Genomic DNA, 24,465 nt, shown 5'->3' with positions numbered 1-24,465 from the left:
TGGTGGTTTCCAGAAGTTGGGGAAGGGAACAGGGAGTTAATGTTTATTGGGTACAGAGTCACAGTTTTGCGAGATGAAAAAGATCTGGAGGTGGATGATGGTGATGGTTGCACAACAATGAGAATGTGCTTAATGCCACTGAACTGTGCGCTTGAAAAAACATTAAGGTCTCCAGCTTCATCCACATTCTCAGTGAACTAGCACAAGAACAGAAAACCAAACACCACATGTTCTCACTCATAAGTGGGAGTTGAACAATTAGAACACATGGACATGGGGAGGGGAACATCACACACCGGGGCCTGTTTTGGGGTGGGGGGCTAGGGGAGGAATAGCATTAGGAGAAATACCTAATGTAGATGACGGGTTGATAGGTGCAGCAAACCACCATGGCACATGTATATCTGTGTAATAAAACTGTAGGTTCTGCACATGTACTCCAGAACTTAAAGTATAATAAAATTAAAAAAAAAAAAAAAAAACATTGGCCAGGCGCGGTGGCTCATGCCTATAATCTCAGCAGTTTGGGAGGCCGAGGTGGGTGGATCACCTGAGGTCGGGAGTTCGGGACCAGCCTGACCAACATGGAGAAACCCTGTCTCTACTAAAAATACAAAATTAGCTGGGCATGGTGGCAGATGCCTGTAATCCCAGCTACTTGGGAGGCTGAGGCAGGATAATTGCTTGAACCCGGGAGGCAAAGGTTGTGGTGAGCCAAGACCATTGGACTCCAGCCTGGGCAACAACAGCGGAACTCCGTCTCAAAAAAAAAAAAAAAAAAAAAATTAAGGTCATCAATTTTAGGTTATGTGTATTTAATCACAATTTTAAAAAAAATCCAGGGCTGGGCAAGGTGGCTCACACCTGTAATCCTAGCACTTTGGGAGGCCAAGGCGGGCGGCTCACAAGGTCAGGAGTTTGAGACCATTCTGGTTAACACAGTGAAACCCCATCTCTACTAAAAATACAAAAAATTAGCCAGGCATGGTGGCGGGTGCCTGTAGTCCCAGCTACTCGGGAGGCTGAGGCAGGAGAATGGCGTGAACCTGGGAGGCGGAGCTTGCAGTGAGCCGAGATCGCACCACTGCACTCCAGCCTGGGCGACAGAGCGAAACTTCATCTCAAAAAAAAAAAAAATTCAGACCTTCAAATCATTGTTTAATTCCTATATAACATTTTATTTTGCATTTATAACAGTTCAGTGCTAGATAAAGAAATGACTTTTTGTTGACTTTTGTTTTTCAATTATATGCAGGAATTAGTTGTAGTTTCTCATCATTGGTTTAAAGGCAAAGGCCTCAAAAATGAAGAAAAGAATGTCCTAATCAGTGGTTCTCCGCAGCAGGCCTACCCTGGGCTTTGTGGGGGAAATCAAGGTGGGGGAGTTTAAATTGTCACAGCAACAGGGAGGATTGCTGGCACTGGCGGGCAGGGATGAGGAATTTGAGAACTTCTGCAATTCAGGGACAGTCCTGTCCAGCCAAGATTGTGCCTGTCTCTCAGGACTTGCATGGAGATGAAAACCTACTGATGACTCGCTGAGCTCAACTAGGATAAAGATGTTACCCAAAATAGGGGTCTTGATCCAGACCCCAAGAGAGGGTTCTTTGATCTGGCACAGGAAGGAATTCAAGGCAAGTCTCAGAGCACAGTGAAAGAAGCGAGTTTATTAGAAACTTACAGAGAAAGGCATCCTCAGAAAGGAAGTAGAGGAAAGCCCTGGCTTTAAGTCTTTCTCACACAGGGATCTTGCCCATGTAAACACTGAGCTGTGTCTGCGTGCACGTGAGCAGGCATCAGGACAAATGTATTACTCTATTGATTTAAAGAGAACTAGCCTTGGCTGGGTGCGGTGGCTCACGCCTGTAATGCCAGCACTTTGGGAGGCGGAGGCAGGTGGATCACCTCAGGTCAGGAATTCAAGACCAGCCTGGCCAACATGGTGAAACGCCATCTCTACTAAAAATACAAAAATTAGCCAGGCGTGGTGGTGCACACCTGTAATCCCAGCTACTCAGGAGGCTGAGGCAGGAGAATTGCTTGAACCCGGGAGGCAGAGGTTGCAGTGAGCCAATATCACACCATTGCACTCCAGCCTGGGTGACAAGAGTGAAACTCTGTCTCAAAAAAGAAAAAGCTAGCCTTGACAGTCTAGTGTGTGGGTACACCAAAGCATACCAATTATTACCTAGAAAGCATATATTCTTATGGGTTTTGGGAAGTCTGGATTTTCTGATGCTGTAGGAGTTTGTCCTTGCAGGGATTACCAAGCTGCTTTCTTAGCTGTAAGCATCTTGGAACTATGCGTTGCGCCTGGCCAGAAATGTGCCTTGCTAGTTTAAAGATGGAGGTCTTCTTAAAATGGTGTCACCCTGGATCTCCTTGGCTCCTGCTTCCCTGACATACCTATAAACCAAATTATTACTTTTTTTGCCCATTTTTATACATTGAATTTTCTAGGACTGCAATGACCATATTTGAGGGACGTTTAAAATTTGTTTTGGAACTTTGCCAAGAGTGGTTCACCATTTGGGGATATCACAGGACTGATTGCAGCACCAATGCAACATACTTGAATCTGGCTGTACATGCAGCGGTCACATTCATGGTGGGCCTACAGGGAGGGGCAGGCATCCGATGGCATTTTCTCTGCCAGTGTAGTCGCGTCCAAATATTTACATAGGAAAGGCTTATTACTTCAGTTATTCTCTTATTATTTCTTTTGCTCTTTGGATCTAATGTAGAGAACCTATATTTAAACTGGGAGTCGTTTCAGATAGGATATGATCACTAATTGAAATCCTTGAAAAATTAGAAGATTACTTGGAAAGGTGAGTCCAAAGCCAGCTGAGGTTAGAGAAGGAACAGCTGGAGATCCTTCAGAATCCCAGGGTCTTCTTTGACCAGCTATTTACTATGCCTTTTCCTCATTCCTGAATTCTTGCCGTTGATGAAGTTCTTCAGGGCTAAGAGGGGAAAAGGGGTCTCTTGAAGGCAGTTGTGGCTTCATAAGGTAATTGCAGTCAAGAGTATTGAGAGAGAAACAGAGAGAGAGAAAAGAGTTAAGAGAAAAAGATTTACGTTAAAGAACTGGCTCATGAGATTGCGGGACTGGCAGGTCTGAAATCTGCAGGGCAGGCCGGCAGGCTGGAAGATTGATGTTGCAGCTGGAGTCCAAGGGCAGCCTGCAGGCAGAATTCCTCCCCTTTCCAGGACCTCAGCCTTTTTCTCTTAAGGCCTTCCAGTGATTGGATGAGTCCCATGCACATTATAGAGGATAAGCTGCTTTACTCAAAGTGAACCGATTTAAATGTGAATCATATCTAAAAACACAGCTCCACTGCAACATCTAGACTGGTGTTTGACGGAACATCTGGGTACCACGATTTAACCAAGTTGACACAAAAATTAACCATCACAATAACCAAACAGAGCTTGGAGTAAAGGTGTGAAGGTAGATGTAGGTCCCTGGAGGTGGGAACGCCTCTCCCTCTGAGCTGGAGACAGCCATCCTAGAAAGTGTCAGTGAGCAGAGGAAAGTGGCCTCTTCAAACTCGACTGGAGGCTGAGATTCAGCCAGGATTGGCATAGAGACCCTATTTCCAGTTTTCCTTGGAGCACAGCAGAGTGCCCCAAAGCCAGGTGTCCAGCTCCCCAATCTTCATCTCCTGGTGTTTTGATCAAGGTGTTGGGGATGGTTAGTGGCCAATCGCTCCCAGCAGGCACAGATTCCAGAGAAGGCACAGTCCTGTTCTTTGTACCTGAGACACAGCCCTTGGATTTAGTGGAAGAGGATTAAACCCTAGTCTTGGGAGATTGCAAACTCCCCTAGGAGGCACAAGGCAGCAGAGAACCCAGCGGAGGTTGAAAGCTCCCCAGGAGGGTCCCAGAGGACTCATACTCACCCCAGAGAAGAAACACAGGACAGGGAGAAAAGGTTAGATTTTGAATGGAAAAAAAAAAAAAAGAGACTGAGACCTTTTCAAAGGAGTCCCCAACACTGTCTTTTGTTTTTGTTTTTGTTTTTTTTGAGATGGAGTCTCGCTCTGTCGCCCAGGCTGGAGTGCAGTGGCACAATCTCTGCTCACTGCAACCTCTGCCTCCCAGGCTCAAGCAATTCTCCTGCCTCAGCCTCCCGGGTAGCTGGGACTACAGGCATGTGCCACCATACTTGGCCAATTTTTGTATTTTTAGTAGAGCCGGGGTTTCACCATATTGGCCAGGCTGGTCTCAAAACTCCTGACCTTGTGATCTGCCCACTTTGGCCTCCCAAAGTGCTGGGATTACAGGAATAAGCCACTGTGCCCGGCCAAGGAGTCAGGAACACTTTAACCATATCACATAACATGGTGTAAAAGGTCTTGCTATTGGTTTATTTCTTAGGAGAAAAGTAGAATGGAAGAGAAGAGAATTATTGAGCATTGACTGTCTACCAGTTGCTATGTTAAGCACTGTACGTTGTATTAATTCAATCTTTAATTCTACCCTGTTAGGTAAGTAGGATTATTAATCCAGCTTATGAAGAAATTAAGCTTAAATAATTTGGCCAAGGTCACAGAACAAGTAAGTGGAGGGGCTCGAACTGAGATGTAGAACATCTCATTATGAAGTTTATGTTTCTGATGTGGTACCAGGCAAGTCCCAAAATTGGGGCTTAGCCTGGGAGGATTCTTGGCTTTGCCCAGGAAAAAAAATTCAAGGATGAGCCAGTGGTGTTAGACAGCAACTTTTCTTGAAGCGGCAGTGTACAGGAACAGCAGACGGACCGCTCTTTGCAGAACAGGACTACCCCCCAGGCAGTGTGCCCAGAGTAGGAGCTCAAAGGTAGTTCTGCAGTCCTATTTATACTCACTTTTAATTACATTCAAATTAAGTGGCAGCTTATGCAGAAATTTCTAGGAAAAGGGTGGTAACAGGCTGGGTGCTGTGGCTCACACCTGTAGTCCCAGCACTTTGGGAGGCCGAGGTGGCTGGATCACCTTAGGTCACAAGGTCGAGACCAGTCTGACCAATATGGTGAAACCCCGTCTCTACTAAAAATACAACAATTAGCCGGGCATAGTGGTGTGCACTGTAGTCCCAACTACTTGGGAGGCTAAGACAGGAGAATGCTTGAACCCAGGAGGTGGGGGTTGCAGTGAGCCAAGATCGCGCCACTGCCCTCCAGCCTCAGAGACAAAGCAAGACTCCGTCTTAAAAAAAAAAAAAGGTAATTTCTGGGTTCTCAGGTCGTTGCCATAGAAAGGGGTAACTTTCAGGTGTTGCCATGGCAATGGTAAATTGACATGGCCCACTGGTGGGTGTGTCTTATGGAAAGCTGCTTCCCCCTCCACCCTATTTTTGCTAGTCCTCAATTTGGTCCGGTGTCCAAGTCCTACCTCCTACCTCACTTCTAAGCCCTATCTTAGGCCTCTTTCCAGTAAAAGGAAGATGAGGCTTGTGGTGTTCTGTCATACACTGGTTTTCGTCCATGGTTACTGATTCATAACTCCCATAGCCCTTGGTGCAAGTCTCTTGTTATGAGGTTGGGTGTGTTTGGCCTCAGGCGCGGACCTCCAGAAACAGAATCTCTCTTCTGCCCCCTTTTCACCCGCCCAAGGCAAGACTCTAAGAGTCCCCTGCCCCTCCAACTGTGGGTCTTAAGACCCTCCCACGAGAAGGTCTCACCCAATACCCTGGGGGAAGGAACACTGATGGCATGAAACGTTCATAAAAACCCAAGAGGACAAGGTTCAGGGAATTTCTGGATAGCTAAACTTGTGGAGGTTCCTGGAGAATGGTGGGCCAGGGAGGGCGTCGAAGCTCCGCACCCCTTGCCCCGTATTTCACCCTAGGCATCTCTTCATCTGCATCCTTCACAGCAGCCTTTATGATAAATCAGTAAATGCTAGTGTTTCCCTGAATTCTGTGAGCCGCTCCAGCACAAATGAGTTGAAACAGGAGATCACGGGAACCCCAACTTGAAGCTGGTTGGTCAGAAGTTCTGGAGGCCCAGACCTGCAACTAGAGTGTGTGTTTGGGGGAGAGGGCAGTGTGGGGGACTGAGCCCTCAACTCATGGGATCTGACACTATCTCCAGGTGGATAGTGTCAGAACTGGATTAAAGGATGCCCAGGTGGTGTCTACTGCTTGGTATGTGGAGGGGAAAAAACATTCAGTCACAGAAATCTTCTTCTGTATTGATGATTGTTGTGGTGTGAGGGTGGAGGAAAAGCATAGTGAGGAGGAGTTTTCCCTAGATGAGGCCTTCCCAGGAGACTGCACATGGAGGGAAGGATCCTGTGCAGAATTCTGGGGAGGAGGGTAGGCTGGAGCAACAACAAAAGCAGTAGAGAGACTGAGAAGGGAAAAAGAAGAGACTGATAAAGGAGGGGAGTTTTAGTGGCTGCCGCAAGAGGAAAATCTGGGGAAGTGAGAGGTAGCTAAGTAGAATGTTTAGGAATTCTTCTGTGTGCGATGCTGAATGAAACTACTAAAAAGGAAACTTACAAGAAAAACCTGTGTTATTCTCAAGACTTTTGGAGTCAGATCGCAGCTACCATTGCCTTTCTGTTCCTTCTTCCTTTTTATGAAATACAGGCCTAGGTCACATGGGGCCACAATGAGGGTTTCTTTCGTTTTGTTTCAGATTTTCCAAGATTTTGTTTTCCTCTTCTCAGTGTTTTTCAGACAAATCCCTTCCTTCCCACCGTGACTCGAATCTTCTTTATCTTACAACTGCATGTTACAAAGACTTAATTTGCTTCTCTCATCCTGAACGTGATCACCATAGTAATATCAAATGTTGGCTGGGCACAGTGGCACATGCCTGTATACCAAGCGCTTTGGGTGGCCGAGGCAGATGAATTGCTTGAGCCCAGGAGTTCAAACCAGCCTGGGCAACATGGCAAAACCCTATCCCTACGAAAAAATACAAAAATTAGCCGGGTATGGTGGTGTGTGCCTGTAGTCCCAGGTACTTGGGAGGCTAAGATGGGAGGATCGCTTGACCTCAGGAGGTGGAGGCTATGGTGAGTCGTGCCTGTGCCACTGCACTCCAGCCTGTACAACAGAGTGAAATTCTATCTCTAAATATATGTGTGTGTATGTATAATATATATAAATATGTATATATGTATACATGTGTGTAATATATAAATGTAAAAATATATGTGTGTATGTACACATATACACATATATACACACATATATTTTGTATATACATATATAGTTTTATATATGTATATATAATTTAATATCTGCATGTAATTCTGTCTCAAAAATTCTCAATAGCCTCGTTTAAATTCTTCAGCCTAGATCCAAGACTCTTCAGAATTGAAACCTGTAAATTATTCAACAGTGTCTGCCAAGACTGTGGGGACAGATCTGCAGATCAGCTAACAACCTCTCTAACCCCATTCCCCTCTTCCCATTCCCCACCCTACAACTCACAAGACAGTCCCACCACCACACTCCTGCTCATACCATTTCAATCTGGAATTTCATCCCATTGCAATCCTATGCTTTTTTTCAGGACAAAAATCAAATGAAATGTTTTCTTAACTTTGTTTAGCCCATAATTAGCATGTTGTTCTCCAAATGATTATTTCACACACTTGTTCAGTAAACAGGGTATAATTGGCTGCAAGCTCAATAAGAAGAGGCAGTTGATACATGTAACAAAATAAAAAGTGAGTTACTCACTACTCTCGCACCCCTCAGTTATAAAATAGTGCAGGCATCTTGGTGAAGAATGACGTTATTACATTTCCCAAGTGGCATTTCAATGGGGGTCTGGTATATATATATAAATATATTTAATATATATATTTAATATATTTAATTTTTTATATATATTTAATCTATATATATAAAATATATAATATATAACTGATTATATATAATATAGATAATATATAACATATATATTATCTATAATATATATAATCAGTTCTGTCCCTCTAGAGAATCTATATATATTAAATCTATAAAACACAAAAATTGGCTGGGCACGGTGGCATGTGTTTGTAGTCCCAGCTACTCTGGAGGCTGAGGCAGGAGAATCGCTTGAACCTGGGAAGCAGAGATTGCAGTGAGGCAAGATGGTGCCACTGCACTCCAGCCTGGGTGACACAGCGAGACTCCATCTCAAAAAAAAAAAAAAAAAAAAAAAGATAAATTTCAACTTGAGTTTTGGAGAAGACAAATATTCAATATTGAAACCACAGCATCCTTTAAGAACCACGCTAAAAAGGCAAATCCTTTTTTCAAATAACAGCTTTTCCACTCTTTGAGGAAAGTTGAAATAGGAATGGCAAGTCCTTTCTACCTTTGTTCTTTTCACCATTCCTCAACCTGACTTATTGCCTTTACTGCAGAATTACAGAATAAATGCCAACTCATACTTACTGATTCAGAAATTCTGCAGCATGGGCCCCTGCAGTCTGTTTCAACAAGCTCTCTGGGTGATTCTGATACATGTGAAAGCGTGAGAACCACTGGTCTGGTTCTCTTTGCTTGATCATCTCTCCATGGTCTTTAAAACTATGATTTTTATCGTTCATCTGCTTGCTCTAATTGTTGCAGCAGAAACTATGACCTGCTGCTGCTTACTGAATCCTGTATAGAAGCAAAGGTTTTCTGTACTCGTTCTTAATTGTTAGCAAGGTATAAATGCAATGTTGCTATTTGATAGCAAATATTATCTCCCTTTATTATGACACCAACTTTTTTTAAGGAAACTTTATTGTCAGCCATGTGGTTTGGGTGACATAAATTCCATCTCTAGCCTCAGAAGTGGACCCTGATTCGCACAACCAAATTATTTCATGCACTCATCCACGGTAATTGGCTCAAGAGCAGATACACAAACTCACTGAATCCTGTGATGTTCGAGGGTTTCTGAAGACAGTTGTTTTCCCCACTTCCACTGGTTTTAATGGAGAAAGGACATGTTTGAAATTGGACTTCTTTTAACTAAACTGAGGAGCCTGAAACCATCACTGGTCACTTTTTTAAGGCCTGAAAACACAGCCCACCCTGCAGTAGACCAGAGAGGTGGGATGCAGATGACATTATTTGAGCAGTGAAGCAAGCCATTCCTGAACCCCATTCTACCTATGGAAATTTCATGTGCAAGAAGAGTGACCAGCCGGGCGCTGTAGTAGAGATGGGGTTTCACCATGTTGGCCAGGCCGGTCTCGAACTCCTGACCTCATGATCCGCTCCCCCCCTCGGCCACCCAAAGTGCTGGAATTACAGGCATGAGCCACCGTGCCTGGCCTTAATTTGCATAATGTCTTTAAAATGCGAGAACAAATGTTTGTGATGCCTGTAGAAGTAGTAGAAGCGGTACCACTTGTAAAATTAAAGGTTAAGGATGATAGTTCTAATTTTTATTCTGTTCGTCCATGAGACACATTTGTAATCTTAGATGTTAAATAGAAATAATGTTCACGACCTATTGCATCTGGTCACAACGAAGCAAAAACTACGCATTGTAAATCACAAGATGAATACAAATTACTGTCTGCGATCAGCCAGGCTACATTTCCTATCCTGACCCCTGAGGTTCGTAATGTTACCTTGGAGGAGCCTTTTGGTACCTTTAAAAAATGGCGATATAACTCAAAAGTGTGAAGTTGCAAAACCCATTATTTTAAGAGCATGATCCTAATACAGTGGCACAAAATAAACCCTTACCTTTCCTTTTCTGTGACACAGCTGTCATCTGGGCTTTGACCGTGGCTGTTAATTTAGTCTATGAGTACTTAAATTCCAGCTGAGCCAAAGAAACTGTAGTTCATTAAAGTCCATTTCTCAATTCAAACAACTGCCAACCACACAAGCTGTCCCTGCAATTAAGAAAATGTAAAGTGATCCCCCACAGAGAGGAATGAAGTCAAGTCAGAAGCTAGGCCAGCAAATCATTTTCTTCTTACGGCTTCCCAGAAAAGCTTTGGCAGGGGACATGACCAGACCATGAACTATGATAAATAGATGAAGGCTTGTTTGTATCATGCCTCTATATATTCAGCACCCGAAAGAACAGTTTTCCCTGGACTATACTAGGTTCTGGATTCCGTCCAGATTTCATACACTGCCAATATTTCTGCTGCAAGCAAGTTTTATATGATAAAGAAACCCGAAGAGTTTTAAGAAGGGTCACAACATTGAGAATATCAATCTACACCACTTTACTTCTGAATTTCCTTCATTGTAAATTCAAATAAGCTTCAGGAAACTTTAATTCCGCTTTTCAATGCATACTCACAACTGAGCTATAAATTTCTTTGCACTCAAAGTAATTCCATTTTTTGTCTTTCAGCATGAAGAAATATGAATTCTATACACAATTATTGCAGTGTTTATTCAAAAAGTCATTTATCCTGTCTTCCTAAGAAGCAAAATTATTGTATTAAACACCACACTGCTACCTTCCTGACAGCATTTTTACGTGTCCTTAATTTTAATACCTCTCTAGGTTGTTCGCTTGATTAGTTTTAGGGAAAATATGAGAACCTGAATTTAGTTCACTGCCATTGATGACTCATTTTGCAACCTTGTTTAAATCAGATATTAATGATCAAATACAACGTTGTGCTCCAACAAGTCTGACAATTCAGAAGCTGTTTGGAATTCATGAAATCAATACCCAAATATAGAATCATTATTGCGTTGCCAGATGAAATTTAATAGGAGGGTGTTTTTTGGACTGAGCTCCTGCGCTAAGTAAGCCCCAACAAACCAGAGCAAACCAGAATGGAGTCAGTCGTGCTAAGTACCACATAGTCAAACTGAACTCTAAAACGGTTTTCCAAGGAATAGGAAACTCACAGCAGCCAGTCCAAAGGCGCCCGGTCACCCTGAACAGGCATGATGAGAAGGTTCCCTCTGCCTGAATCCTAGAAGGAGAGTAACTTGGAAATGACCCGTTGGCTTTCTGTTCCCTGTTTCTGCTTCTTCAGCTCTGTATGCCCATAAAGCCCACCTCCTCTGCCCAGCCCATTGGAGGGACTTTTCTATTTCGTAGATGAGATGCTACCTAATTCATGAATTGCTAATAAAAGCCAGTTTGATATTTTAACAAAATATGTTGAAATTTTGTTCTTCGACAGCATGAACCCCAAACAGTTTAGCAGCTCACAGCTTTACTAGCTCTATCTCAGTCCTCCACAATCTCTCACTACTTTCATTTGTCCATCCCCACCTCCTCATCTTCCCACCACAGTCACACAGACACACACGCTCAGCTGTTATTTGAGAGACTGAAATAAAATCAACTGAATAAGGAAACTGAACGCAAACTTAACTGGTTGATTCTTTTTTTCATCATATACATTGTTCCCTCATCTCTGTAATACCTTTCAACTACCTACTGGGCAGAATTGATGGAAAAAATAATCATGTAGATCAATGGCATAAAATACAAAGCCCCATATAGATCCCTCTAAACGTGGGTTTCTATAGTTTCAAATTATAGAGAGAGACATCACAAAGCAAAATATAATCAGCTTGCATGTGCCAAAGCACGTGTGCCCACTGCGGAGGGGGTGTGGGAAGCCCATAACTGTAAGGAACAAGAGAGAGGAAGAAAACTTGCAGGAGAAGCAATAGATGAAAGATAAATGTCCCTGTCAGATAAACAGCTCTTTGAAATTTATTTTTAAAGCATCAAGAATTCCATAGATGCAAACACTGAAAAAAACGGTCATCTTAGTAATCACTGTCAATGCAATTCTTTTTTTGTTTTGTTTTGTTTTGTTTTGTTTGAGACAGAGTCTTACTCTGTCACCCAGGCTGGAGTGCAGTGGTGCAATCTCAGCTCACTGCAACCTCTGCCTCCTGGGCTCAAGCGATTCTCCTGCCTCAGCCTCCCTAGTAGCTGGGTTTACAGGTGCACGCCACTATGCCCAGCTAATTTTTGTGTTTTTAGTAAAGACAGGGTTTCGTCATATTGGCCAGGCCAGTCTCAAACTCCTGACCTCAAATGATCTGCCCACCGCAGCCTCCCAAAGTGCGGAGATTACAGGCATGAGGCACCGCATCTGGCCATGTTAATGCGATTCTAAAGTACCATTCTATACTTTCCTGGGCACCAGCATTGTATATAATTTGTTTTAGCTATGCAGCTATGTTTTTGCCAGTGTAACATCCATGAATACCACTTCCACATCTGGCCCATTAAAAACTGCCTGCATGCAATTCTGTGTGTCTCTTCTGCTGTGCTAAGGTGATAAAGACAGGCATGTTGACCTTGAAAGGCATATGTTAAAGACAGCATAGCCATAAGATAGAAGGAGCCTAGGTCCCTGGATGCACTGCATGGAGGTGGGTTATACACCCATCCCTTTTGACTTTATGTTAACCTGCTGAGACTTCTGGATACACTGGTTAAAGTAGCTAGCTTTACTCTACTACCTGCTTTTAGTTTGAGGATTTCCTTTTTTTTTTTAGATGGAGTCTCACTCTGTTGACCAGACCAGGCTGGAGTGCAGTGGCACGATCTTGGCTCGCTGCATCACTGCTACCTCTGTCTCCCAGCTTCAAGTGATTCTCATACCTCGGCCTCCCCAGTAGCTGAGATTACAGGCGCCCGCCACCACACCCGGCTAATTTTTGTATTTTTAATAGAGATCAAATTTCACCATGTTGGCCAGGCTGGTCTCAAACTCCTAATCTCAAATAATCCACCTGCCTCAGCCTCCCAAAGTGCTGGGATTACAGGTGTGAGCCACCACGCCTGCCCTAGTTTGAGGATTTCTAATTCGCTTTAGCAAGAAATTAGAAGGAAACAAGTTGGAATGCGACAGGAGAGAAAATCTCAAGTTAAAATGTTGTAGCCCCCATACAGAAAACCCTGATTCCATTCTTTCTCTTTCAATATAAACTCTTCTATTCTCTTATCTGTCATCTCCCTTCTTCCTGATTAGACTTCATTTTTTCATCTAAGAAAAAAACTTCATAGGTTTGGTTTCAAATTATCATATTAATAAACACTGAAAATACCCTACCCAATATCATAAAGAAAAACAGAATTATTGATTAACTAGTCTACAGCCAACAACAGCAGGTTTCTCTTCAGTGGATACATGTAAACTATCTCTCAGCCCAATATCAACCCAAAGAAAAGAAAGTCTGAGAGCTTATGGCCATAAGATGCGTTCATATGTCAAAATTTTGTTGTTGTTGTTGTTGTTGAGACGGAGTCTCCCTCTGTTGCTCAGGCTGGAGTGCAGTGGTGTGATCTCGGCTCACTGCAGCCTCCACCTCTCAAGTTCAAGTGATTCTTCTGCCTCAGCCTCCCAAGTAGCTGGGATTATAGGCATGTGCCACCATGCCTGTCTAATTTTTGTATTTTTATGGAGACAGGGTTTCACCATGTTGGCCAGGTTGGTCTCGAACTCCTGACCTCAAGTGATCCACCTACCTCGGCCTCCCAAAGTGCTAGGATTACAGGTGCATTTTTTTTTTTTTTTTTTTTTTTTTGAGATGGAGTCTCTCCCTGTCACCCAGGCTGGAGTGCAGTGGTGCAATCTCGGCTAACTGCAACCTCCGCCTCCCAGGTTCAAGCAATTCTCCTGCCTCAGCCTCCCGAGTAGCTGAGACTGCAGGCACCCGCCACCACGCCCAGCTAATTTTTGTTTTTAGTAGAGATGAGGTTTCACCATGTTGGCCAGGATGGTCTTGATCTCTTGACTTCATGATCTGCCCACCTCGGCCTCCCAAAGTGCTGGGATTACAGGAGTGAGCCACCGCACCCGGCCCAGTCACACTTTCTTGATGCATTTTTACAAGGGCAAAAAAGGGACAGACTCACTCCTTCCAGCCCTTGTATAAGGACACCAATGCTATCCAATCACCTTCCAAAGGCCCCACCTCTTCATACCATCACCTTGGGCTTTATGTAACAACATAGGAGTTTTGAAGGGACTCACATGCAAACCACAGCATTTTCCCCATCAAACTCCTTCAGAACCCTGTGCCTTTGGTCAGGCTGCTGTTGCCTCTGCCCAGCACAGAAAAAAATTTAAAAAATAAATAAACATCTATTTATATTTTATGTAAATAAAATCTACATAATCCCTCAAGACTCAGCTCCAGCCTGCCCTCCTTTGCAGAGTGTCTCCTGAGTTAACTGGCCCTCTTCCATACTCCAATAGCATATTCGCAAAGCACTGGACATGTACATTTTTAATTGCAAGTTGATTTGTCCTTTAAAAAAAAAATGACTGTAATCCCCTTGAGAGCAGGAACAACCTTTCCTGCCTTCATGCCCAGAGCACAGTGTTGGCATATGGATAGTTCCTTAATAAAGTCGTTATATGGCTGAGTGAATTCTGTAGCTTAAAAGCTCTTTTGAAAAATCATGCCAAAACCTAACCCCACACCTCAAAAGTTTTGTTTTGCTAGAAAATAGTTGAGTAGCATGGTACTAAGATATGGTAGAGAGTAGATTTTTTTAGATTAGGTATTTTTTTCTGTTGCCAGTTACAATTTATAGTTTATCAGAAATTCTCATCAGGTGCTATGTTACAAATACGTGTTAACAACGGAAGTATCTAGTACATACTTCTGGAATTCAACCTTCTGTTGATAGGATTCATTGATTCATTCATTCAATAAATATTTCAATACCTTGGGAGGCTGAGGCGGGCGGATCACTTGAGGTCAGAAGTTTGAGACCAGCCCGGCCAACATGATGAAATCCCGTCTCTACTAAAAGTACAAAAATTAGCCAGGCATGGTGGCAGGCGCCTATAATTCCAGCTACCCGGGAGGCTGAGGCAGGAGAATCGCTTGAACCTGGGAGGCAGAGGTTGCAGTGAGCTGAGATTGTGCCGCTGTACTCCAGCCTGGGCAACAGGGACTCTGGCTCAAAAAATATATATATATCAATACCTATTCTGTGCCAAGCTGCTTTAGGTGTTGGTGATGAAACAATGAAAGAAAGGGAAATAAAAAGACCAATAGGCCTGCCCTCATTGAGTTTATGATCTATACAGTGGGACCCACAAACTATGTAGATATGTGTTTTGTCAACTGTTATTTAAAAATTAAGTTGGAGTTAGGGGATATAGAATGCAGTGGAAGGAAGTGGGTTGCTACCTCACAGGGTAGTCAGGGAAGGCCTCTGTCACAAAGTGACATTTTGAGCAGAAACTCATAGGGAAGCAGTGCCAAGGGCATTGGCCTTGAGGCAGGAGCCTGGTTGGCATTTTCTAAGGACAGCAAGGTGTCAAGTGTGGCTGGAGCAAAATAGCAAAGGACGATAAGGTAGAAGGTGATTGTGACAGCAGAGGAGAAGCAGCAGATTATGGAGGGCTTAGCAGGCTGCATAGTTGGGACGCTGACTTACTCTGGTAGTAAAAGTAGAAGTGGTTAATTACTGGAAAGTTTTGAGAAAAGGCATGACATGATTTCACATTATTTGTTTATTTTTGAGATGGAGTTTTGCTCTGTCACCCAGGCTGGAGTGCAATGGTGTGATCTCGGCTCACTGCAACATCTGCCTCCCGGGTTGAAGCGATTCTCCTGCCTCAGCCTCCCAAGTAGCTGGGATTACAAGCACCAATTTCACTTTAGTTTAATAAAATCATTGCTATGTTAAGAGTAGTCTATAGGGACCCAGGGATTAAATGAGGAAACCAGTTAGGAGGCAATTGCAATGATACAGGCAAAATAAAACGATGGCCCAGCCCAGGATAACGTCAGCCATGGACGGATGAAATGTCTGCATCTGGATATACTTTGGTGTTTGTTTTGTTTTGTTTTGTTTTTTAGACGGAGTTTTGCTTTGTTGCCCAGGCTGGAGAGCAGTGGCGTGATCTCAGCTCACTGCAACTTCCTCCATCTCCCGGGTTCAAGCGATTCTCCTGCCTCAGCCTCCTAAGTAGCTAGGACTAACAAGCATGTGCCACCACGCCTGGCTAATAGTTGTATTTTTAGTAGAGACCAGGTTTCACTACCTTGACTGGGCTGGTCTCAAACTCCTGACCTCAAGTGATCTGCCCGCCTCAGCCTCCCAAAGTGCTAGGATTACAGGCCTGAGCCACCATACCTGACCACGCATCTGGATATATTTTGAAGGTCAAACCAGCAAACAGAAATAGGAAAGAAAATGTCACATCAACAATGACTGCAAGGTCCGGGGAACAGCAAAATAGATTTGCCATTTACTGATATGTGGGAGTTTATTAATGTGTATCTTTGGGGGAAATACAATGCTTTATTTTTGTTTCATGTTAGATTATAAGGTTATAGTTATAACTTACATGCTTAAGAATTCTGAGGACTATTTTAGGGTCCTCCTTTTTTTCTTCTAGTTCTTCCCAGTAACCAAACTCTGAAGCTTCTTTTTCAAGAATGTCTCAAACACCTCATCCACCGTTGCCTTTTTACTCACGTTCCTTCTGTTTGGCTCTCAGGACTTCTTGCCTGGAATCATGCAACAGCCTCCTAAATTGGTCTCCAGCTTTCAGTCTTTAACCCTTCCAGTCTTTCCCACACTGACTAAAGGACAGACAGGATCATCACTACCAGGTTCAAAAATCTTTGATGGCCTTTGTCTGCTAAATGAAGACCATGCCTCTCTGAGAGAGGCCCAGCTTGTGCCCCTTGTACTTTTGTATTTTTGTTTTTGTTTTGTTTTGAGACAGGGTCTTGCTCCATCACCCAGGCTGGAATGCAGTGGCCCATTCTCAGCTCACTGCAACATCCACCTCCCGGGTTGGAGTGATTCTCCTGCCTCAGCCTCCCGAGTAGCTGGGATTACAGGCGTGCACCACCACGCCCAGCTAATTTTTGTATTTTTGGTAGAAACAGGGTTTCCTCCTGTTGGCCAAGCTGGTCTCAAACTCCTGACCTCAAGTGATCCACCAGCCTCAGCCTCCAAAAGTGCTGTGATTATAGATGTGAGCCATCATGCCTGGCCCACCTTGTTTTTATCTTGTATGCTCCTTGCCTGTCTTTGCACCATCCACTCCTCCCAATCCTGCTCCAGCCCCCATACTCATTTCTAACTGTTCATGTCAAAATGTTACCAATCCTTTCACAGCCAGCACTCCAATGAAGGCTTCAAGCTTCACCCAGTGAAAATAATCCTTTCCTCCCTTACATATTCACAACTCTTTGGGCCTCTACTTAACGCTGTATATTAGTTATTTATTTTTATGTTTCTATGTCTCCTTTTGGGTAGTGACTTACTGTATGAGAATACAGAAGGTCAGGCATGGTGGCTCATACCTGTAATCTCAACACTTTGTGAGGCTGAGGCAGGAGGATTGCTGGAGACCAGGAGTTGGAAACCAGCCTGAGAAACAGTAATATAAATTTTGCTGTAATTAATTAAAAAAAATTTTTTTAGATAGCTGGTGTGTGGTGGCACACATCTGTAGTCCCAGCTACTTAGGAGGCTGAGGTGGGAGGATCACTTGAGCCCAGGAGTTCAAGGCTGCAGTGAGCCATGATTGCGCCACTGCACTGCAGCCTGGGTGACAGAATAAAACTCTGTCTCAAAAAAAAAAAAAAAAATACTGGGCCAGGCGCAGTGGCTTATACCTGTAATCCCAGCACTTTGGGAGGTTGAGACAGGAGGATCAGTTGAGCCCAGGAGTTCAAGACAAGCCTGGGTGACAAGGCAAGACCTCCGTGTCTACAAAAATATTAAACATTAAATTAAAAGTTATATATCCAAAATAATATAAATCATTCTATTACAAATATACACGCACAGGTATGTTCATTGCAGCACTATTCACAATAGCAAAGACATAGAGTCAACCCAAATGTCCATCAGTGATAGACTGGATAAAGAAAATGTGGTACATATATACCATGGAATACTATACAGCCATAAAAAGGAGCAAGATCATGTCCTTGGCAGGGACATGGATGGAGCTGGAAGCCATTGTCCTCAGCAAACTAATGCAGGAACAGAAAACCAAACACCGCATGTTGCCACTTATAAGTGGGAGCTGAACAATGAGAGCACATGGCTACAGGGAGGGAAACAACACACACTGGGGCCTGTCAGGGGAGTGGGGTGGAGGGAGGGAGAGCATTAGGAAAAACAGTTAAAGTGTGTGAGGCTTAATACCTAGGTGATGGGTTGACAGATGCAACAAACCACCATGGCACACGTTTACCTACGTAAAAAACCTGCACATCCTGCACATGTATCCCAGAACTAAAAATAAAAATTAAATTTAAAATAAAAATATTTAGAAAACATCGAATTTGTCTTGTAAACCAGACATCCACAGGGTTCAGTGGAGTCGTTCTCCTAATTGGTCCCTAAAAAATATTTGTTGTGGGTTTTAATAGCCAAATGCTGCCGCAGTGAGAATGGTCTTAATATTGAGAAAAGGTTCTGCAGGATTTGGGGTTGGCCCTCACATAAACAGTAAACATATACACATTCATTTTTCAACTGCATTTTCCCTTATATTATTATCATAGTCTGTTTAAAACAAAACTACCCAAACAATGTATTTTAAAGGTCTTATTCAAATACTATCATAAATATAAGCTTCTCTAGAGTAATATTTAGAAAACATTGTAAAATAAATTAGATGTTTTGTTCCTCTGAGGCCAAGCAGGTTTTCATTTTCTTGTGCAAATAAAAAATATTGATTTTTCCTTTTTGTTTGCGGAAAAAAACAATCTTTAAAATATACTAGGCAGACTGCTTATGTGCTACAGAAGCCAGATGTCTCAGGGCACTGAAATAGAAAAATTAGTGCTGAATCTCATAATGTAAGAATATCTTAAGGGAAAAGTGACAAATGTTGTGATTTGGAAACTTGAGGCTAGCTAGTTAGCTTCTGCCTAATATCAGGGGCACCTCCAGGATTTGCTTCACTGCTTATATTAATGTTATTGGTCTCAATGTCTTTTTCTTACTAGATTGTTGCCTGTAAAGCCACACTTTATTCCTGTGTATTAACATTATTGGTACAGAGCTGGGTGCAGTGGCTCATGCCTGTAATCCCAGCAATTTGAGAGGCCAAGGCAGGAGAATCGTTTGAGCTCAGGAGTTGGAGACCAGCATGGGCAACACCCTGCCTCTATAAAAATAATAAAATAAAATTAAATTAAAATAAAATAAAAAAATAATTGGGGTAAATATATTTTTCTGCACTAGTTTATACATTTCTTGAGGGTGATATTCCGTAAAATTTTTGGCATAAATATGTTTGTCCCCACTAGATTTTAAGTTCCTGGAGGGCGGTAACTGTGCTTTCTTTATACTCCCCATGGCTCTTACCATGGTGCTTTGCACTCAGCATTCCCTCAAGCAATCTTCACTTCATCTCCCCCCTTGACTAGTACTCCTTTCAACTTTTCTTCCTTTGCTAAAGGACACTGAAACACCCAACTTGCTATCTATGATTCAGAACTTTGTATTTCTTGTAATATAGGTTCAGAAGCTGAAACAGAGATCCAAAATAATAGTAGTTTAAACAGCCCAGGTGTAAGCTTCCCAAGACTTACTCCTCCAGTCTATCCTACCTACACAGGTGTTTCTGGGCTACTGTGTATGGTTGTGCAGGATGTGCACTGCACAACTCTATGGAGTCGCATTCACACTGTGGTCTATGGGAATGGTGCTCACAACTGCACAGCTGTATTCAGCAGCCCTGGAGCTGCTCCATGGTGGTAAATATCCACGTTCCTTTATTTTAATTGCTCCGTTATTCCTAGGGAGTGTCAAGATCCATCATGTCCCAAGACGGATCGCTGGCACGACATCCATATCCCGCTAAGGGCATGCTTACTGGAAGCTGCATGTCACTTCCATTCACATTCTGATGACTAGAAATTACTCATACAGCCATGCCTCACTAGGAGAGAGACTGCGAAATATCTTTATTCTCAGTGCCAAGTTAAAACTGAAGGGTCCGATTACTAGAAAAGTGGAGAACTGATTTGGGGGACAACTAGAAGTCTCTACTACAAGCCAGAATGCCACCTTTCATTTTCGAAAGTCACTTTCATTTCAATTTCTGCAGCCTTTATTACAACCATCACTATGCCTTGACTCCTGACAGCACAGTGCTTTTTCAGGCCCACTTTATTTGTTGCCTGACCTCCTGCAACAGTCTTCTAATATTTCCCTGCCTCCAGTCACTCAACTCCAATCTATGACTGATGGGAAATGCCAGATAATCTGATCCAAATCCATCTCTCCATTCTTAATTTTTCCTGCTCTTACACATGCTTTTGCTTGGTTCCAGCTGAACTCTTCGTTCCTCCTTGTACATTCTGTATCTTCTTACCTGTGGCTTTTTGTTTGTTTGTTTGTTGAGATGGAGTCTCGCTCTGTCACCTAGGCTGGAGTGCGGTGGCACTATCTCAGCTCACTGCAACCTCTGCCTTTCGGGTTCAAGCAATTCTCATGCCACAGCCTCCCAAGTAGCTGGGATTACAGGTGCGTGCTACCACACCCAGCTATTTTTTTTTTTTTTTTTTTTTTTGTAATTTTAGTAAAGACGGGATTTCACCTTGTTGGCCAGGCTGGTCTTGAACTCCTGACCTCAAGTGATCTACCCGCTTCGGCCTTCCAAAGTGCTGGGATTACAGGAGTAAGCCAGAGCACCCAGACGACTTGTGACTTTTCTCAGACTGTTTCTTTGCCAAATTGCCTTTCTGCCCTGATTCCATGTTACTATCTTAATTGCCTTTTCAGTCCCAGCTCAAACTACCCACCCCCATCACTCATTACCTGACCCTTACTCAGATCAGTTCTACTTCAAGTAAATATCCATATACTAATTTTTACTTCTTATTTACATGCAATATATGTGGTAAAAGGTACATATTTTAAGGATCCAATTCAAAGTCTTTTTAATTTCTGTATATACGTATTGTGGTTGGCAAAATGTTGGTCCCCATGACCCTCACCTCCTAGTGTCACATCTGTGAACATGTGACATTACAGGCCAAAAGGGACACTGCAGGAGTAATTCAGGTTACTAATCAGTTGACTTTAAGACAGAAATATTATCGTGGATCATCCAGGAAGGCCTGATGTAATCTCATGAGCCCTTAAAAGTTAATCTTTCTTTTTTTTTATTGAGACCGAGTCTCACTGTGTAACCTAGGCTGGAGTGCAGTGGTGTGATCTCGGCTGACTGCAACCTCCGTCTCCTGGGTTCCAGTGATTCTCCTGTCTCAGCCTTCCAGTTAGCTGGGAGTACAGGTGTGTGCCACCACACCCTGCTAATTTTTATATTTTTAGTAGACACAGGGTTTCACTGCACTCTCTCTCCTGCCACCTTGTGAAGAAGGTACCTGTTTCCCCTTCCCCTTCCACCATGATTGTAAGTTTCCTGAGGCCTCCCCAGCCATACAGAACTGTGAGTCAATTAAACTTCTTTCCTTTATAAACTACCCAATCGTAGGTATTTCTTCATAGCAGTGTAAGAATGGACTAACACAGAGACAAAAAAAAAAGAAAAAAGAAAAGAGTGGGGCTGAAAGCACAGAAATCCCTGCATGTGTGACAGACGAGAGACTCCTTTCCCTGGTCATACAATAGTGATTGTATATCCATGCAACCTTGAAATGAAAAAACTCCTGATATATACCATAGGCAGCATTTCATTTTGGTGAGAGAAAGAAAGATCTATTTAATAAATGCTGCTAGCATACTCTGAAATCAATGCAGGCACAAATACAATTAGTTTTCTATCCTACACCATGAACAATCAAAATTTCAAATGAAAAGAAAGTTAGTCAAGCCATAAAAGAAGAAAATAGAAGAAAGTGTACTTAAGATTTGGAGGTGCCTAGGTCTTCTAAGCAAAACATAAAATCAGGGGAAAGACTAGAATTTTGTACACAACAATTTGAATGTCCTATAAGACAAAAGCCATCATAAACAAAGCCAGACACATTCACCTGATGGAAAGAAACATACATGACAAAAAATGCACATACGTAACTTATCTATGCACTTACAAATCATTAAAAAAAGACTCATCATCCAAGAGAATACTGTGCAAACAACATGGAAGAGCAATTCACAGGAAAAATACAAATAGTAAGACCTAAAACCATAAAAACCCTAGAAGAACACCTAGGCAACACCATTCAGAACATAGGCATGAGCAAAGACTTCATGACTAAAACAAAGCAATGGCAACAAAAGCCAAAATTGACAAATGGGATCTAATTAAACTAAGAAGCTTCTGCACCACAAAAGAAACTATCATCAGAGTAAACAGGCAACCTACAGAATGGGAGAAAATGTTTGTAGTTATAAACTACAAACAAAATGCCCATCAGTAGAGAAGTATATATTATGAAAAAGCGTGTACATATACGTACATACGCACACAAATCTCCAAGAAGCTGTTCAAGCAAAATAGCAAAGTCACAAAATATTTATAGATTATTTCCATGTATTTATCCCTCTGCGTGTGTGTGTGTGTGTGTGTGTGTGTGTGTGTGTGTAAAGGGAAAGAATGAATGAGTGTTTTATAAAGATTTAAAAGGACACCAAAGTTTTATTAATGCCCTAAGTATTGGGCAAAGGGAAAAACTGAAGAGGCGCTGACATTGTTTTACCCTGTGTTCTTCTGTATTGTTTGAATTCTGTCCTTTCTGAACAGCCTGTAGAGGCATCAGTGTTCCCATTAAAACCAGTGAACTTGCCTCATCCGAAACCACAACAGCTGAACCATTTGACTTCAATCAATTCTAAGCAACTTGGTCATCTGTTTTTTTCAGATTAGAAATGATAGAAGATAATTTATAATCCATATTTTTCATACCATTGAGGATGAAAGAGACTTACATCTCATTTTTTTAAAAAGGGACTTAGGATAATGGGCTTAAATTTTTTGAAAAATCATCTCATTCCTAACAATGGCAGATTAATGAAGCATTTCTGAATGAAACTATTTCATCATATTCTGATTAAGGAACTCTTCATTTGAGAAAGCTATAAAATTTTTATATTCTTCAATTAATACTATACATAAAAGATTCTAAAATGGCTAACCATACAGTGAAGGATGCACACGGCATCCACAGAACTAACCCTCAGTATCTGGTGGAGAAGATCGTTTGAACGCGAATCTGTGAGTCCAAGTTGTGGAAAGAGGAGTGCTTTGGCCTTACGGCTGAACTTGTAGTCAATAAAGCCGTGGAGTTAAGGTTTGTGGGTGGTCTCTATGGTGGCAACATAAAACCAACACCCTTTCTGTGTTAAACCTTGAAGATGCTTCAAATTCCACCCGAGAAGGATATCATTTTAGAGTTTGTCAAAAGTGAAGATTTCAAGTATGTCTGCATGCTGGGGCCATTTTACATGAGGCTGACAGGCCCTGCAATTGATTGCTACAAGTACTTGGAGCCTTTGTACAATGACTATTGAAAAATCAAGAGCCAGAACGGAAATGAGGAGTTTGAATGGATGCATGTTGATGAGTTTATTGATGAACTATTGCACAGTGAGACAGTCTGGATATCATTCTGCCCCGGCTACAGAAACGCTATGTATTAGAAGAAACTGAGCAAATGGAGCCTCGAGTTAGTGCTCTGGAAGAGGACATGGATGATGTGGAGTCCAGTGAAAAGGAAGAAGAGGAGGATGAGAAGTTGGAAAGAGTGCCATCACCCGATCACCGCTGGAGAAGCTACGGAGACTTGGACAAGCCCCGTCGCTCTCCCACACTGCGCTACAGAAGGAGTAGGAGTCAGTCTCCCAGAAGGCGGACTCGATCTCCCAAAAGGAGGAGTCCCTCCTGGCGCCGAGAAAGGCATCGGAGCAAGAGTCCAAGACGTCACCGCAGCAGGTCCCAAGATCGGCGGCACAGATCCTGTGCCAAGTCCCCAGGTCATCGCCGTAGTCAGAGACACAAGAGGCACTCAAAGTCTCCCGAAAGGTCTAAGAAGAGCCACAAGAAGAGCCGGTGAGGGAATGAGTAATGGACTCAGTTTGGTTTTAGTCCACATGGCCTCCTGTGGATATAAGGATATCTGTCTATGTGGAAGGATTAAGGTCTCCCCCAGGTAGCTATAAGAATATTTTAGTTTTTTGGCCAGGCGCGGTGGCTCACGCCTGTAATCCCAGCACTTTGGGAGGTTGAGGTGGGCGGATCACAAGGTCAGGAGTTTGAGACCAGCCTGGCCAATATGGTGAAACCCCGTCTCTACTAAAAATACAAAAATTAGCCAGGCGTGGTGGCGGACGCCTGTAGTACCAGCTACTCTGGAGGCCGAGGCAGGAGAATCACTGCAACCCGGGAGGCAGAGGTTGCAATGAGCCAAGATCAGGCCACTGTACTCCAGCCTGGGTGAAAGAGTGAGATTCCATCTCAAAAAAAAAAAAAAAAAAAAAAGAATATTTTACTTTTTTTCTTATCAATTTTCTCCACCTTTATTTTTAGTGAAGGAAGTGCTGAGTTTTGTATCTCTTTTTAATCATAATCAACATTAGTTTTTGACCCAACTAACCTTGACTGTATTCAAACTTAT

The 24,465-nt window shown here is 42.7% G+C and overlaps 1 pseudogene; it reads left to right on the top strand.

Annotated features, from left to right (window-relative positions):
* The first annotated feature begins 22,978 nt into the window (after window positions 1-22,978).
* On the top strand, window positions 22,979-23,916 carry LOC100606265 (annotated as a pseudogene).
* The last annotated feature ends 549 nt before the right edge of the window (window positions 23,917-24,465 follow it).

The sequence above is a fragment of the Nomascus leucogenys genome, chromosome 9, assembly GCF_006542625.1.
Source record: "Nomascus leucogenys isolate Asia chromosome 9, Asia_NLE_v1, whole genome shotgun sequence".
In the NCBI taxonomy this organism is placed as follows: Eukaryota; Metazoa; Chordata; class Mammalia; order Primates; family Hylobatidae; genus Nomascus; species Nomascus leucogenys.
The sequence above is the reverse complement of the archived record's forward strand: the minus strand, read 5'-3'. Positions and strand labels throughout refer to the sequence as shown.